Here is a 6000-nt window from a genome sequence, read left to right as displayed (position 1 = left end):
ATTCTCCTGCCTCAGCCTCCCGAGTAGCTGGGATTACAGGTGTCCACCACCACGCCGGGCTAATTTTTGTATTTTTAGTGGAGACGGGGTTTCTCCATGTTGGTCAGGCTGTTCTCGAACCCCCAACCTCAGGTGATCTACCTGCCTTCGCCTCCCAAAGTGCTGAGATTACAGGTGTGAGTCACTGCACCTGGCCAGACTCTTTATTTTTGCTGAGGCTCAGGAGGTAAAGGGCCTTACCTAAAGTCACACAGCTAGTTCTGGAGCAGAATCCCTAGCCTCAACTCCTTCCCTGGTGCCTGGTCTGACACGGGGCTCCCTGAGTCTTGGGGCCTGGTCCTCGCTGACCCCTCTAGTCTTTTCTATGCCTTCCCTTACCCTAGAGCTGCCTGAGATCCTCCACAGCCTGATCTCTGGGTCTGTTCTGAGATCCTCGTTACCAACAGTGCAGCTGGACCAAGGGGCCTCCCCTGTGTCTCCGTTCTCTCCTTTCTCCCCAGTACATGCGGTCAGCCAGGGCACGTGAACTGGACACTGTAGTGTGCCACACAGAGGTGCAAGCCACCCTGCCACCCAGAAGGCCTCGTGGAAGCCCCAGCCCAGCAGCAGGGAAAAGTTGGCAGGATGTTGCCAAGTACCCAGGCTGCCAGTGCAGAAGTGGGGGACAGCCTGACCCACAGAGCCCCAGAGAGTTTGGCTCAAACCCTACCCTTCTCACTAGCTGGGGGACCTTGGGTATGTTACCTAAACTCCCAGCCTCACCTTCCCCATCTGTAAAATGGGAGTAAGAACACGTCTACCAGGGGCAGGTAAGACACCGAGAGCCCGGGCACAGAGCCCAGCAGTGGGAATGGGCTGAGGCCGCTGGGTGGACCTGACGGGACAGGGCTGCCCTGGGCGTCTGAATCAACTCCCCTCCTTCAAGACCCGACAGTCCCTCCCCACCACAACTTCCACGCTTTCTTCCTATCAGTTCCTAGGCTGGTTTGGGTTCTGAACACACTTGGGGGCCCTGGGGCTCTAAGGAGGTGGGGCATAGAACCTAGAACCTTTGGGGAGGACCACAAAGTTCTGAAAACATCCTTCTTGCAGAGGGCAGGGCAGGCCTTGGGATGGGGGCCCATAGGCCACACACATGAAATGCCAGTCTATGAAAAGCATGTTTGTCACGGTGAAACCCCGTCTCTACTAAAAAAATACAAAAAACTAGCCGGGCGAGGTGGCGGGGGCCTGTAGTCCCAGCTACTCGGGAGGCTGAGGCAGGAGAATGGTGTGAACCCGGGAGGCGGAGCTTGCAGTGAGCTGAGATCCGGTCACTGCACTCCAGCCTGGGTGACAGAGTGAGACTCCGTCTCAAACACAAAAAAAAAAAAAAAAAAAAGTAAAGCATGTTTGTAGGCCAGGGACGTTGGCTCATGCCTGCAATCCCAGCGCTCTGGGAGGCCAAGGCAGTAGGATGGCTTGAGGCTAGGAGTTTGAGACCAGACTGGGCAACACAGTGAGACCCCTGTTTCTACAAAAAAATTAAAAAGGGTGAGTTTGTTGTTGCACAGGGAAATGTGTCTGTGTGTGTGTGTGTGTGTGTGTGTGATGTGCTTGCCCAGCATAGGGGGCTGGGGACACGGAGTAGTCCTGCAGCTGTCCCCAGCCCTGGGAGAGCTCCGCAGGCCAGGCTTGTTCCCTGCACGGGAGGCAGCCAGAGGATGTGGATTTGAGAGCAGGACTGCAGCAGGACTGGAGCTGGGAGCTTCAAACAGAACCAGCCTGGCAGCAGGCCTGGAGCGGGGCTTAAAGGGGCTGCTGAAATTATAAATAGCCACCTTCCCCGTGACTCCCCAGGCCCTCCTGGAGAGGGCCCTCCCACCAGCCCCTTCATCAGCCTCCACTCCAGCCCCCAGCCCGCTTGGGAGGGAGGCAGGGGCGGGGCTGGGAGGTGTGCTGGTCAGAAGGCTGAGCAGACCTGCCTGTTGGTTACAAACACCTGGTTTTGAGTTGCAGGAAGCATCCAGAGACCCTTCCAGCTGCTGACCCCGCAGACGCTGCCTGAGGACTCCTCCATCACTAACAACCACGCCACCCCAGTTCATGTGTCAGGCCTAGAGAAGGCTTAAGAGGAGGGGCTGGCACGGGTCTAGCCAAGCAACCCCGCATCCATCTGGCCTGTCCTGGACTCAGTTCCCCACCCCAGGAGGAGAGGAGAGGGACTGGGAGGAGCGATTAAAGGGGCATTTTGGGTTCTCCCACCTGAAGCCGGGACCTGTGCAGGGTCAGGCACTGAGCTAGGTGCTGCCAAGGATGGGTTCAGCGCAGGCCCCGCTCAGAAAAAAACGGCCTGGGCGAGGAGATGCTGCCGAGCTCCCCGCCCCATCCCTTCTGTGCCCACCGGCCACTTCCCCTCTCAGCAGCTCCTGTTTCCCATCCGTGAGGTGGAGGGGTGGACAGGCACCACCAGGCCACCAGGAAGGACTGTCAGCCCCGCAGGCAGGTGCTGCCACAGCCCCACTGCGCAGAGGGGACCCTGAGGCTCGGCGCTGTGCAGGGGCTTCCGGGCTTGGGGCCACATGGCCAGGAAGAGGCCGAGCAGGGATTAGAACTCAGCTCTTTCCACACCCTGAGCGCTCAACCCCAGCCGCTCTGGGGGCCTGTGATTGATGGATTGACTCGCCGATTGATTAACTGATTGGCTGATTATCTGCCCGCCCCTCCTCCGGGCCGGCCTCCCAGGGAGCCCCCGCCCGCCCCCACGGCCCGGTCCACGTGCTTCGGAAGCCTCACCCAGCGCCCCCAACCCGCGGCCAGGGCGAGGGGGCGGGGAAGGGGCGGGGCTCAACCCAATCCCCGCCCCGCCCAGCCGACCGGCCGTTGCCAGGGAAACGACCCCTCCCCCCCCACCCAGGAGCCTGCGGGGGCTCTTGCCGCCCCCGGACCCTCTGGCGGGAGCTGGGGTCCTCGGGTGGGAGAGACCGGGGGGCGCGGGGCTAGTGGGAGGACACAGATGGAGAGATGGGCGAGACAGCGAGAGAGAAACCCACGGTGGGGGGAGACTCAAAAATCGCCCCCGTCCCGCCACCAAGAGACAGAGACGCACTCGGGGGAGAGACCGAGGGAGAGACACAGGCCAGAGAGAGGAAGGAGAGGACCTGGGGGAGACAGAGACCGCCCGAGGGGGAAGGGACGGCAGAAGGAAGGCGGGGAGGGGAAGAGGGGCCCGAGTGGGAGCGAGAGAGGAAGGACCTGCGCCCCATGGCCCCAGAGAGGAAAGACCAGGGCCTGCAAGGGGGAGCCGGGAGGGGCAAACTTGTAAAAATAAATATTTATAAATTGAGAGTTTCCCAATTCTTTTTGCATTTCCATAGTAAATTATGTATCTCTTATCTGCTTAGGGAGCCGCCGAGGCAGGGGCGGGGGGGTTCCTTTATGTGCTCCCCTCATTTTCCTCCCCATCCTCCTCCCCTACCCCTTTCCTCACCCCCTCCACCCCACGTCCTCCCTAGCCTCCTCTTCCCCTCTCATCTCCTTTCATCCTCTCCTCCTGCCCCTTCTTCCCTCCTACCCTCTTCTCCCCTTATCCCAGCCCCCTCTTTCCCCTTTACCCCAGCCCCCTCTTCCCCCCTTACCCCAGCCCCCTCTTTCCTTCCTCCTCCGCCCTCTTCTGCCCCCTCTTCCCCCTTTCTTTTCCTCCCCCTTCTCCATCCTCCTAATTCATCCTCTGCCATCCCCCTCCCCCCCTTTCCTCCTCCTGCTTCCCCTCTCCTCCCCCTCCCCAGGTTGGAGCTGGGCACAAGGCAGGCAGGAGGGGCCGCCCCCACCCGGAGGTGCCGCCACCCAGAGGTGACCGGCTCCCCACTCCCAGTACTTTCCCTTCCTTAAATAAGAATAATCACACGAGTCAGCGAGTCTAGGATTTAAAAAACGCTGTTGTCGCTGGCAGTTTGGCACCCCCAACCGGGACCACGGAAATCTTCCTCCAGAGGACTGGGGACGCTGGGGTTGCGGGGAAGGCGGGGCTGAGGAGGAGCAGGAGAGGACTGAAGTCCCAGGAAGGCCTGGCCTGGAGGCTGAGGCCACCTCGGCTTCCCAGGGGGCCTGGACAAGCCCCTCAGCTGGCAGAGTCTCGGTTTCCCCCTCTGTGGGATGGGGCAGGGGTGGACTCCCTGCTCTCTGGGGCCAAACTTGCTCTGTTTGGGCGTCTTTGCCAGAGTTTGGGAGGCTTCCAGACCCCTCTGACAGTCCCCATAGTGCCTCAGATACACAGGAGAAGCGGAGGAAGAAATATACATGTATACATATATATATATATGCAAGGATGCCGCCGGGGTTCCTAAAACTGGTGCGAGGAGATGGGGGAAAGTGTGCTCCATCTCCAGTCATAGCCTGCCAGGTCGAGGGGCCACACCCACTCGCAGTCTGTGGCCTGGCTTCCAGGAGCCTCAGTTTCCTTATCTGCAAACGGGGCCCGGTGAGGCCTCCCTCCCCTTGACTGAGGACCAGGATCCTGGCCCCTGCAAACTGCCACGCCCTGTACATAGGATAGCTTGAGCCCAGGAGGCTGAGGCTATAGAAAGCCGAGATTGTGTCACTGCACTCCAGCCCTGAGTGACACAGGGAGACCCTGTCTCAAAAAAAAAAAAAAAAAAGAATGGCAAGCACCACTGATCAGGTACTGACTGGCACCAGGGGCGGTGCGTGGGGCCTGACAGCTCCTCCTGTCCTCTCCACCCAGCTCCGATCCAGGGCCCTAGGGTTGCCCCATACAGCAGAGGCTCAGAAGGAGGGCTTGCCCCAGGTCAGTGGCCAGACAGCACTGAGCAGAGCTCTGGCCAGGTCTGGCCTGTGCCACAGGGAGGGGCGTCTTCCTACCCTGTGGGAAGGGGGAAAGGTGGGCCTCCTGGCTTAGCGACCTCAGGCCCTGCAGGACCCTCAGAAGCACCTGATATGAGGAGTGTCTTTCTTCTAAGCCAGCGCAGTGAGGAATGCATTGGAAAATGACTCCCCTTACCCCACCCCACCCCCCCGTTTGTCTGCTGCCAGCACCTCTTGTGGCCAGGGGGTTTTCCAACTGTTTCATAGACCCTAGGGGGCATCTGGTGGGGAATGGAGAGGGCCAGATGGGGTCTCACAGCCCCTACCCTGGCATCCTTCTGTATTGATCACTTAGGTCAGATTCATTTCAAGAAGAAAAAAGAATAAGATTGTGATGGGAAGGTGGGTGTGAAATATAGCTTGGACCCCACTGCTGTCAAGACTTAGGAGCGCCTGGGATGAGAACTGTGGCTTCCTGAAGTCCCCCAGCTTCTGTAACTCAGCTCTTCCCAGGCCACCACCCCCAGGGCAAGCAGACAGAACAAAGCAGCGCTGCCAGGCGAGGAGGCCTGGGCATCGAGTTCTGTCTTTCATCCAAGCCCGCCACGTGGGCACTATTGTGCCTGTAGGGTGGATGAGGAAATGGGGGCTCAGAGACCTTAAGTGACTTGCCCAAGGTCACACAGCCAGTATAAGACTCAACTGGGACACTCTCCAGTCTGTCTGATTCCAAAACCCAAGCTTCTGCACCACCTACCCTCCCCTGAGAAAGCCACAGAATCACCCTGACGGTGTCACAGGTTCTTGCCCTTTTCCTACTCTTGTTTCATGTCAAGCTGTCCCCAGGGGTTTCTTCGGGCACCAGGAAGACTCACAAATGCTCAGGAACAGGTCTGAGGAACAACTAAAGGAGGCCACCCTGGTGCCACGCAGGGCAAAGCTGCCCCTGCCGTGGAAACTGCTACACCCTCCACCACTCGCCCCTGCCACCCCTCACTGGGCATGACAGCAACATCTGCCAGTCCCCAGTGGATACTGTCCCAATTTGCCAGAGCCCTGTGCCTCCAAGAGGCCCCAGAGCAGGGCTGCATGGGTTCCAAGTGCCTGTTGTCCTTACAGAAATGTCTACACCTGCGTCCAATTGGGTCCTAGAGCCTCCACCACCACTGCCAGCTGGGTCATGCCCCCTCCCTGAGA

The sequence above is a fragment of the Papio anubis genome, chromosome 13, assembly GCF_008728515.1.
Source record: "Papio anubis isolate 15944 chromosome 13, Panubis1.0, whole genome shotgun sequence".
Lineage (NCBI taxonomy): Eukaryota > Metazoa > Chordata > Mammalia > Primates > Cercopithecidae > Papio > Papio anubis.
This window is presented reverse-complemented; position numbering follows the sequence as displayed.